Raw genomic sequence first — 12,680 nt, 5'->3', positions numbered from 1 at the left:
AATTGCCACAAGAATCGCTAGGTTTACTGTGCACGCGGTATAGACTGTATGAGAAGGGGGCGTGGAACGAATTGAGTATGCCTCTGATGTAAACACTGAGCAGTATACTGCAGTTACAATAAAACCTGTATCCTGCATTCAAGAGATATAATGAATGATCATTGAAGTAGGAAATGTCTAAACATGTAAATACACTATTATTTTACAGTGAGATATATTAGTTCTTAAAATTTAATGTAAGATACTTACATCATCCTTGAATATGTGCATTGCAGTGAAGAGTTACGTACATTTTGAGCGACTGCAAAGTAACCTCCTCCGACGGTCACTTAAACAGTTTTTATTTTGGGAAAAATGTACGTTCAACATCACACGATGTAATACGTACATATTTGAAGAACGGAAAGTCACTACTGCAGATGTCTTGTCGTGACCCGATAGTACATCATTTATAATACGAAGTTGTGAATAGGCACAATTTTTAGCAATAATGTTTCTCAACTTACATTTCATTTTTTTCTGAAATTAGTGAATTGTTATTTTGGATAACGGTTTGTGATACTTTATCCACTATATTAAAGGCTTCTGAGAGTTGTAGTTTAGGCGATTCTAACAGGATGATGCTTTTGGACACGATTTTAAAATAAGAATCAATGAACATAATATCTTCCAATAGCTGTTCAGAAGCCAATGATTTTACAGCAGCAACAGCAGAACTGTCTGTGCTATCCAATTACCTCCATTATTTTGCGTTATGTTCTGCATAATAATTAACAGCATCCAACCACGTTCCCCAATGGGTCAAGACTGGCTGCGGAGATAAGGGTATTCCAGGGGCAATTATTTGTAACAGCAACACTCTCATTGTAGTATGTTTGATTGAATTCTTGTCTGCACTGAACAAAATATGTTAAGCTTTGACTATTCCAACCACAGTAATGCAAAAACAAGTGCTTACTTAGGTATACATTAGCTGTAGCTGCTCTATTATTTGGACCGGTCACAACTCTTAACATGAACTGCTTATACTACGAGACCGGGCGGCCGCCCACCTCCTCTATACTACCATACATCGGCAACCTGATAGCATGCTGCGTGTAGCAATTCAACGAAGTCTAGTGATTATGATTATCATTATCATTATTATTATTATTATTATTATTATTATTATTATTATTATTATTATTATTATTATTATTATAGGTACTAACTACTACATAACTATTAACATATGCTACGTAGGTATAGATTTGCATAATTTTGTTATGTCAAGAAATTGCAGTTAATAATTTTCCTATGTAGGTCCAGTAATAGCAAAGTAAAGTGTTCAATTTCTATTGCAGCACACCGTAAATAATATTGTTTTCGCTATATTGCGTTTTATAACACAGTTCATACGTTCACAAGCATTCGATACGTGTGTCGTCTCATCAGCCTTAACTGCTAAAAAGTCAGCAGCTTTCTTTATTTCTTTGAAATCTTATCATGGCATACATACTGTTCCTCTTTCCAATTGTTCCTTAAGAGTGGGTCTAATTCAGAACTGAAATTGACGAGGCCAAGAAAAATACTGGCGTTTAAAGATGAGTTTCCGTCTTCGTGACCTCTTAAAGCCAACTCAAAAGCTCCACAAAACCGCACGCACTTCTCTGTTCTTGGTAGCTTTATCATTGTGAAGTTCAACAATTCAATTGAATCCAATTGTGTCTGTATGTTTGTTTGACCCAACACTGCTAATTTAACATTATTGTTGATGTGTGCAGCTGAAGAATCGTGTTTTTTAATTCCTTCATTCATGTGTTTCAAATCAATCATATCTGCAGAACGATAATCAAAATTATGTAGTTATTACGCACAGTCCTAAATTCAAACAGAAAAATAAATAAAATTCATAAAACGTACTTATTTTTGTCAATAAAGTTCGCCGTCGAACAATAGGCAAGGAAAACAAAATACACCGTCTTAGCCGCATATTGCATTTCTCGTAAGTCCGAATGTTGAATTTTCTAGTCACTTCTCTATTACTGTTCTTTGTCACTTATAATTTTAATTCATGTGTAGGTCTACCCATCTTCTTTACTTTGATCTCTTCGTGTAAAGGTCTTATAGAAAATGACACATTTAACAGATTTTGCACACTATTCATTGTAGCATTTATGATGGGACGAGCTTGAGAACACATCTGAAAGTGCTCCTAACCCCTCCTACGCACACTGTATAAACCTCCCTACTATGCTCCAAAGCCTGCCAGTGAAACAGTACTACTGCGCATGCTCGAATGGAGCAGTGTGCCACAAGTGTCGATCGGTAAACGTAAGTCCCAGGCGTCAACAAGAACAGTACACAGTCATGCAGCGTTATTTTTACATAGTATTATAATAAAGAATTATGTCGCTCACACAGTCTACTGCAGCTCATTGATATGTGTTATTTGAAGAGGTGGTGCACTGCTCCTGTGCTTCTTAAGAGAAACCGCCAACTGAAATACGATTTGCTATAAATACCAACAGTGATGACAACGTTGGCGATATATAATATAATGGTAATAATCATTATCAGTCATTCATTCTCCATTCATGTATACACATATTAAATATACAGTACTTATTACCACAGTCTAATATATACAGTCACGAAGCTCAATACGTAGTACAGATGCCTCAAACTAGGAAGCTGCCTGGAGAGGGGAAGTAGTAGAGCTAACGGAGGGGGCCCCACCTAGGCTCCGATACCCAGGTATAGTCATATTATCTGAAAAATTGACCGCTTGACAATGTATTCAAGATGTACCCTCCCTATGCAGCCTTCTCAACTGTTAGTAGAACTGAGCTGTACCGTTCTAGTTCACAGTGCACAGTAGTAGGCGGACAGTGGTAGGGGAGAAGTGCTCTATGCGCCTGCGCGAACGAGACAGCTTGCTAGTGTGAGGCATCTGTAAATATGCATCCATAGATACACTGCCGAGCAAAAAAAAAAAAAAAAAAAAAGCAACACTTGAATAAATTTGAAATATCAAACCATAATACAAATTATAACATTACTGTGTGCTTCTATGGATCTGTTTGTGTTAGGCAAGTGTTAATTCATGTTTTGGGAAGGAAAGTATACCCATTGGGTGGTTTGAGACACCCTCTGTCACTTCTTGTCCCTTACTCTATATTTATTGCTGTGCCATTAAAATTTACAACCCTAAACACAAGCAGCCACAACAAAGTTACAACACTATTCTTTCCATTTTTATTGGGTTATTTTACGACGCTATATCAACATCTAGGTTATTTAGCGTCTGAATGATATGAAGGTGATAATGCCGGTGAAATGAGTCCGGGGTCCAACACCGAAAGTTACCCAGCATTTGCTAGTATTGGGTTGAGGGAAAACCCCGGAAAAAAACCTCAACCAGGTAACTTGCCCCGACCGGGATTCGAACCCGGGCCACCTGGTTTCGCAGCCAGACTCGCTGACCGTTACTCCACAGGTGTGGACTTCCATTTTTGCTTATAATGGAATTCTGTGATATTGAACTCGGTTTTAAACAGCATTTAAGAGAGTTAAGATGACGTTAAACCCCAAGAACGCCGCTAGAGCAATCGCGTTGGTAGAGGGTGGCCGCAGCTTACGTTATATTGCTCAGGTGTAGCACACAACCTCGTCGACGGTTTCACGTACAGTGCAAAGGTACAGGGAACTTCGTTCATGTTCTCAAAGACCGGGATATGGTAGGAAAAGATCAACTTCTTGCAATAGATGACCAGTTCTTGCGCCTTCAAGTGTTGCGTAACCGTCACACCACTGCGGTCTAAGCCAGAAATCGACTAGAACAAGTGCGAGATGTGAATGTCAGTGAGTGGACTGTGAGAAGGAGGTTACATGGTGCTGGCATGATCTCCAGAAGACCTGCTCCTGGCCCAGAACTTAAAAGACAACATCAAGCTCGCTTACAGTTCGCATGCGAACATCAAGAATGGGCTGACGAACAGTGGGGAACAGTTTTGTCCCCAGAATAGTCCCGATTCTGCCTCAGGTCCTCAGATGGAAGAGAAGGAGTGTGGAGAAGGACTGGAGAAAGGTATTCTCAATGTAACTTTTCATCTAGGACAGCATTTCATGGCAGTTCAGTGATGGTGTGCAGGCATCAGTTTGACTGCACGAACGGACCTTGTCTTTGTGGAGGGTGAGTCTCTTACTGCCCATCGATACATTGAAGAAATCCTTGGGCAACATCTTCTTCCTTTTGCATCATTTATTGCTGACAATTTCGTGCTCTTGCAGGACAATACACGTCCTCGTGTGACGCGATATGTCCTCCAATACCTCAATGAAGTAGAGATCCAACTCATGAAATGGCCATCACGCAGTCCGGATCTTAACCCAATTGATCATCTGTGGGATATTTTAGGAAGAAATGTCCGTCACCATGCTTCAGATACTCTTCAAGAGCTACGGGGCCATGTATGCAACACCTGAGCCACATAACGTAAGCTGCGATCACCCTCTACCAACGCGACTGTTCCAGCGGCGTTCTCGGGGCTTAACGGCATCTTAACTCTCTTAAATGTTACTTAAAACTGAGTTCAATATCACAGAACTCCATTATACACAAAAAAAGAAAACAATAGTGTTGTAACTTTGTTTTAGCTGCTTTTGTTAGGGTTGTAGATTTTAATGGCACAGCAATAAATATAGGGTGAGTGACAGGAAGTGGCAAAGAGGGTGTCACAAACCACCCTATGGGTATACTTAGCTTCCAAAAACATGAATTAACACTTGCCTAACACAGACAGGTCCACAGAAGCACACAGTAATGTTATAATTTGTATTATGGTTTGATATTTCAAATTTATTCAAGTGTTGCTTTTTTTTTTTTTTTTTTTTTTTTTTTTTTTTTTTTTTTTTTTTTTTTTTGCTCGGCAGTAACTAGTAACTAGTAGTTGCTAACCACTAGGATCGCTACTATCGCCTCATTACAGACAATAGGAAATAGTACCTGCAGAGTCTATTGTTTCTAGTATCCTCATAAACTCAAGCTACGTGACTGTATATACAGTACAAGACTGTGGTGCAGCAGCAGTGGACGGGAAGCGCTGAAGCGCGCTGGGAGGTTTATCGGTGCTGGATGATCGAGTGAACGTTGCAACATTACACCCAGTACGCACAAGTCACGCGAGGAAACACTGCTAATTTACTTATATCTTCAAATATTTGTACATTATGCTTTTTAAACGTTTGTTTTCATTCACACTACACTTTATATTTTCATTCGCCTACTTTCTTTCTCGAAAAAAAATTGTTTTACTAAATCTTCAGTTTTTGACAAAGGAATGAAAGAATGTAATTTTAATGTACCAGTTATTGATTTTAGATTGTGGTATCTGGCCTGCAAATTTTCAGTGTGGTTTTTGTGCTTATTCAATGGATAGAATATCAATAACACGTTAGAAATGTTTTTTTTTGTGACCAATCAAACAGTTTTTTATTTTTTTCACATCGTTGAATTCTTGCTTTAAAAAATTGATTGCTTCGGATTGAAAAAAGTGAAAGGAATCGGTGTCATGTCTCATGCTTTCTGAGATGAGAACAATACTTTTGTGACGAATTTCTGTATCTTCTTTGAAATATAGCCTACTACGAAAGGATGTATTGTGGCTTGGCATTTGTTCCAACGCACATCTTGTACTGAATCTTGTATTACAAATTAATAATTTTCAGAAAAGTCTGCAATAACTATGTAATTTTCAGGTTGTACATTTTCTTTGCATTCCGTCAAAAATAAAATATGGCTGACTTTTGAAGGGCTGACGATGCATCTTCTACATGAAAAACTTTACTTGCTAGGGAGCCTTCTACTTTTTGAAACTTTTCACGGGGGTATCGTTTTTGTTGTAGTTTTCTTTTCTTTATGGGGGATTCTATTGACATCAAACTCTTGTTTAATTCCTCAATATTACTGATTTCTAGCGCTGTATCTATAGAACTACTAGACGAAGAACTGGAATAATCACTTTCTCTGTGCGCACTATCATTTGATTCATGCTTATTAATATCACAAGAACTACCAGCTTCACATATAATTTCACCTGACCTATTCGGTAGTTGATAGATTTTTTACGGAACGAATCACATATTCGTACATTCAAAGACTCCTTTAAATTTAGCTTTATCAATAAGTCGCGACTTACGCGTCTTAGTGTACCTTTCTTTTTAAAAGCGTGATTAGGAAGGTCAAATGGATTTAAACACTTGTTATATATTACGCGATCTTTACCGTCACTCATGTTGTACAGAAGTCACATCACTCCATGAAATTCAAACCCTGACTGATAATTTTTCTCTTCTATATTTTGTCTCCTGCCATCTGTTTACTGCCATAAAGTTTACTGCCTTACCCAGCCTTGCTATCTTTAAACACTTGGCTATATTACAGTATAAATATACAGCATTGTGTAAGGCTCCCCCTCTTAGTTAAGCTGACAATAATAAAATAACTTTAGATAAGATATTTACTGTTCCTTAAGATATTAACCCTCAACTGGTATCTATAGACCCATATTGATAGGTATCGTTAACGTACATTTAAAAAACAATACCAGTTGAGGGTTAATCATTTGATGAATGGATGCATTTGTTTTGTAGTGTGGCGACATCAGTTATTATATGCAACGGGGGATTTCGTAAAACTTTCCGCGGGCAGCCTTCTAGCCTACGGCCGCAAGCAGTTCATTAGCTGGGAATCGCGAGCGCGTGCGTGCCTCCGGAAAATAAATTGTTACAAATATATGTGTGCAGATCCCACATTTCTAAATGCAGTAGTTTACAGATAATACATCAGGGAACAAGTCTATATGTGTATGTATATATATATATATATATATATATATATATATATATATTTTTTTTTTTCAGATTTTTAACTTGGCTATTTAATATAGTAATTTTGCTTTGAAAAAGAAATGATTAAACAATTAGGCGAAATTTTTAATTTATTTGTGACAGGCCTAAAGTAATAAAAAGTGTTGTATTTAGTCTTTCAAATGCGCCAAGCCGTAAATCTCAATTATATGTAGACACAGAGTTCCAAGTGAGTTTATGTAACTGTGCGCGCATTATTTGCGCAATTCCAAATAGTCATAACTACACAAATAATTAATAATTGTGAAAATAAAACAGTACGGGTCTCCTTATTTGATGTCTAGAATTCATGAAAAAAAATTCGACCATTTACGAAAAGATAGTGTTTTATTACTGTGCGATTTAACGTGGAATGACTCGTGTAACAGTACTTGTAGACAAATTACAGGCAAATCTTGGCCAATTTCAAAGTAGTGGAAAAAGATGCAACAAGGGGTTGTTGTAATATTGTAAGTGCAAGAGGAGAGAAGAGGAAGTTCTCTCTACTTTACGAGCAAGATGACAACTCCTCTTTAATGATCTACCATACACGCAGCCGTTTCACATTACGTTTAAGTCTTGGCATACAAAGGAAGACTAATTCGTTCGGTGTAGGATTACCAGACGTCCTCTTTTACATAGGGAGTCATGTTGTCTTCGTCATGTCAGAAAATTGTCTAGACGAGATTATGAAGAAATGGCAAAGTGTTCTCTTTTTGGAGGTATTTAAAACACCTTTAATATATGAATTTCGTAATTAAATTTTGTCATTCTTAGTATTTAATTACGAATTATAAAACAAGAATTACCTCTGATTAAAGTTCTGGCTGATACATCCATTATCAGGCAGTACATCTCACTTGACGATATATGTCAGAGGAAGAACAATATTGTTTGTAAACATCTCAAGTCTGATTATTATCAGTAGTGAAAAAATTGAAATACGAACTGCTGAGCCATTTATACCCGAACCCAAACTTTCTGAAGTCGAAATTGCGATAGAAAATCTGAAAAAATTATAAATCTCCAGGTATCGATCAAATTCCAGCAAAATTAATACAAGAAGGTGGAAGCGCATTATCTAACGAAATTTATAAGCTTGTACTTGCTATTTGGGAAAAGGAAATTGTATCAGATCAATGGAAGGAGTCCACAATCGTACCTATCTTTAAGAAGGGGACACGACTAACTGTAGTAACTTTTGAGGAATATCACTTTTGTTGACGTCGTGCAAAATTTTGTCCAATATTCTTTTGAGAAGATTAATTCCATATGTAGATGAAATTATTGTGAACCATCAGTGTGGTTTTAGACGTAACAGATCAGATATGTTTATTCGACAGATAATGGAGAAAAAATGGGAGTTTAATGGTACAGTGCACCAGTTATTCATAGATTTCAAAAAGGCATATGACTCGGTTAAGAGAAAAGTTTTATACGATATTCTTATTGAATTCGATATTCCCAAGAAACTAGTTCGATAATTAAAATGTGTCTCAGTGAAACGTACAGCAGAATCCGTACAGGTTAGTTTATGTCAGATGCGTTTCCAATTCATTATGGGCTAAAGCAAGGAGATGCACTATCACCTTTATCTTTTAACTTTGCTCTACAGTATGCCATTAGGGAAGTCCAGGACAACAGAGAGGGTTAGGAATTGAACGGGTTACATCAGCTTCTTGTCTATGCGGATGACGTGAATATGTTAGGAGAAAATCCACAAACGATAGGGAAAATACTGGAATTTTACTGGAAGCAAGTAAAGAGATAGATTTGGAAGTAAATCCCGAAAAGACAAAGTATATGATTATGTCTCGTGACCAGAATATTGTACGAAATGGAAATATAAAAATTTGAAATTAATCCTCTGAAGAGGTGAAAAAATTCAAATACCTTGGGAGCAACAGTAACAAATATAAATGATACTCGGGAGGAAATTAAACACAGAATAAATATGGAAAATACCTGTTATTATTCGGTTGCGAAGCTTTTATCTTCCAGTCTTCTGTCAAAAATTCTGAAAGTTAGAATTTATAAAACAGTTATATTACCCGGTTGTTCTTTATGGTTGTGAAACTTTGAGAGAGGAACATAGGTTAAGGGTGTTTGAGAATAAGGTGCTTAGGAAAATATTTGGGGCTAAGAAGGATGAAGTTACAGGAAAATGAAGAAAGTTACACAACGCAGAAGTGCACGCATTGTATTCTTCACCTGACATAGTTAGGAACATTAAATCTAGAAGTTTGAGATGGGGAGGGCATGTAGCAGGTATGGGCGAATCCAGAAATGCATATAGAGTGTTAGTTGGGAGGCCGGAGGGAAAAATACCTTTGGGTAGGGCGAGACGTAGATGGGAAGATAATATTAAAATGGATTTGAGGAAGGTGGGATATGATGGTAGAGACTGGATTAATGTTGCTCAGGATAGGGACCAAAGGCGGGCTTATGTGAGGGCGGCAATGAATCTCCTGGTTCCTTAAAAGCCAGTATGTAAGTAAGTGAAATATTTTATTTGTCAGCGATGTATACAATGGAGGGAGAAAGAAATTGGCCAGCCTACCCCATATCTCCTGACTTAGTTGCCTTGTAAATGTCACATTGTCATTGGTGTCACTTATGAGGTTCGAACCAGTCTTCGGAGTGCTGACCAAACAACAAAAATAAAAATATTTTCAATTGCATGTGCGAATCATCTTTGTTGCAAGAAAAGACTTCCAGAAGACTGTTTGTGTCGTCACTCCACTACTCCTCCTTTGGTTTCCGCGTGACAAACTCGATATCCAAGTCTGCCGACAAAAATTGTATTTACGATAACAAGGAAGGAGAGCGCTATATAATCCCGTATGCTATTATCTATAATAGGCAGACCGTCAATGGAAAAAAAGGTAGATATAGATAAGGGAGGTCGCCAAAGGAAAACGCGGTGTTTGAGTGAAATAAATATCAAACTGTAGTGTTGGAAGATAAGTTCAAACATATCTAGGTAGTAAATATAGACAGTCAGACATATGAATAAATAAATATAGCCCTATTATTTTTTCTCGCTGCCAAACTTTGAGAACGGCCCCGAGATTCGCTCTGCCTCCTATAAAATTGAGTACCGGGTCTTTCCCGGGGGTAAAAGGCGGTCAGAGCGTGGTGCCGACCACACCACCTCATTCTAGTGCCGAGGTTATGGAAAGCATGGGGCTCTACCTCCATGTCCCCAAGTGCCTTCATGGCATGTTACGGCGATACCTTTACCTCATATATATATATATATATATATATATATATATATATATATATATAAGGCCGGCAGCCAACTGCTGGCCTCACGTCCACACGCCTCAGCAGAGGCGAACGATCATCCAACCAGTACGGGGTAACATGGTCAGCACGATGATCCCCTCAGTTATAGCTGGTTTTCGAAATGGGATCTCGCTACATAGCGTTCTAGCTTCCCAAATTCATCACGATGCTGGGTGGGCACCTGTTCAGTACACTGGCCGATATTTCATGAGAAAATTTCTTTCCCATGAGGATTCAAATCAGCTTTCATTCCGTAAAGTGAGTCTAGGCATGTCTCAGACCACAACTATGGCGCGGGACAAAAAATAAATTACATACATACATACATACATACATACTGTACATACATACATACATACATACATACATACATACATACATACATACATACATACATACATACATACATACATACATACATAGCCTACATACATACTAAAGATGAACAAAACTAACTGCCGCTCTCGCTCGCTGTCTTCGTTGCATTTTGTCTTTCGAGACTCGTTCGTCATTCTCGAAATAGCATTTGGTCGGTGTGGAAAGATTTCGTAACTTTGAATAACATACAGCATTGAAATAAATAACATAAATGTTTAAATGAGACAAAAAGACAAAATATATTATATATTATATGATATTACCTATGGTTATATAAATAGAAAAAAAAAACAATTCTCAAATAAATTTGCATTTCTAAGAAACATAAAACATATATATGTAGTTAGAAATTCAGTCAGATATAAGCGACTGTTGCGATTCAAGACTGCTTGACGTTCGGGACTTCGGGAGTGATCAATCTCGACGTCTCGAAACACTCACAAGCAGTCTTTACGTCAATGATGCGACGTATATAACACTGTCGTGCGGGTTTTCGACTTTGCGGGCGCTGTTAGTCTTGCTTTCTCGATCGTTGTTCATCTCTAGTACATACACATTAACAATCTTAGGGTTGGCCTTGCGAACTAATTATTACATTTGAAAACATTTAAATGACTATTTTTTAAGACTCCATATTTATTACTGAATAGGATGAATATACCTGTAACTTAAAATGATCTATAACCAGATTTTGAAAATAGAAAACTGGAACACCCTTATGCGATACAAAATTGCCAAAGAAATTACCCGCACAAACTGAATTCATACGCATCTTTTTGCTGATATGGTCACTAATGCCTGCTTTCTCACCAAATGATATTGAAAATGTAGTTACACAATATACATTTTACTTTGTCTTTCCGCTTAAATTTCGAAATGTACGGAAAATCTTGAAGTTTATCATTCAGTGAACACTTTCTTTTCGGCATATTAATGAAAAGTCTCAGTTATTATACTCGTACTCACAAATATACTGTGAATAAGAAGCTCGTGCCACCAACGCAAAGCACCAAATGACCAAATCGGAAACTATTCGTTCGCAATTTTCGTTTGTTACATTTTCATCACTACGATTATTATCGGAAGTACGACAGCCAACATATTTAGATTGAAATGTGATTATTTTGACGCAATCTTGGTATTAGTAATCAAGAAGGCGTTGCCTTTTTTCGGAGAATGTTGGTATAGGCCTTTGTGTAAATTAGGTGTAAATCCAGCTACAGTAGAACCCCGTTAGTCCGAACTTCGCTAATCCGAAATTCCGGATAATCCGAACATGCAAAAAAGGGGGAAAAAAAAGACAGTGGGATAGAGAGATAAGAGGAAGGAAGTGAAAAGTATCTGAAGTAAAACTGAATCAATTTAATGCTACAATATTTAGAAACTCAAAATGTACAAACTTATTTTATCACTAGTGAATTAATTAGTCCTTGTTTACTATTATGATAATCTGTCAGCTTCTTCTAACTTCGAAACTGAACAAAGAGGTGGACAGTGAAGGGTGGGAGGAAATAAGGCATGGATTCCCTGTTTGTATTCCTGTCCCCCGCTTAATCCGAAATGCTGATAATCCGAATAGGCCCCGATCCCAATCATATCGTACTAGCGGGGTTCTACTTTGCTCTTATAATGAGTGATTGATTTTAAAACCGGACATTTTTGCGTTCCGAGAAAGTTTTTCGGGACACTGAGACAAAGCATCCAAAAATGGGACTATCTCGATAAATCGGAGACGTCTGGCCATCCTGTCTATAACATCTGTGCGGTACTTAAGTGTAGTGAGAAACATATGTAAATATAATTAATAATAATAGCGAGTAATAGCGAATGTTCTGTTGTGTATCTGAATGAAATATTGTATACTAAGATATTACGATATGGAACTATAACAATAGTATGTGTTCCGTCACATTGAACACTTTTACTGAAAGGTCTCGGAACTGTGCCATATTTCATCTGCATTTTACCTCATTTCTTTTTTTGAAGTCATAAACAAAATGTCTTACAAAAAGATTATTATCATCTGGAAAATCCTAGCGATACTCGCTGCATGTTAACATGAAATGTTCTGTCTACTTCCCTTTATATTAATCTGTTATCTAATAAAGCTTTCATTTCTAATT

General features: G+C 37.2%; 1 protein-coding gene across 3 annotated transcripts in view; it reads left to right on the top strand.

Moving 5' to 3' along the window:
• LOC138703155 (insulin-like peptide receptor) overlaps positions 1-12,680 on the top strand; it is a 722,445-nt gene that overhangs the window by 455,802 nt on the left and 253,963 nt on the right. The gene's annotated exons all lie outside the window — the stretch shown is intronic.

The sequence above is a fragment of the Periplaneta americana genome, chromosome 7, assembly GCF_040183065.1.
Source record: "Periplaneta americana isolate PAMFEO1 chromosome 7, P.americana_PAMFEO1_priV1, whole genome shotgun sequence".
Classification (NCBI taxonomy): domain Eukaryota; kingdom Metazoa; phylum Arthropoda; class Insecta; order Blattodea; family Blattidae; genus Periplaneta; species Periplaneta americana.
This window is presented reverse-complemented; position numbering and strand designations above follow the sequence as displayed.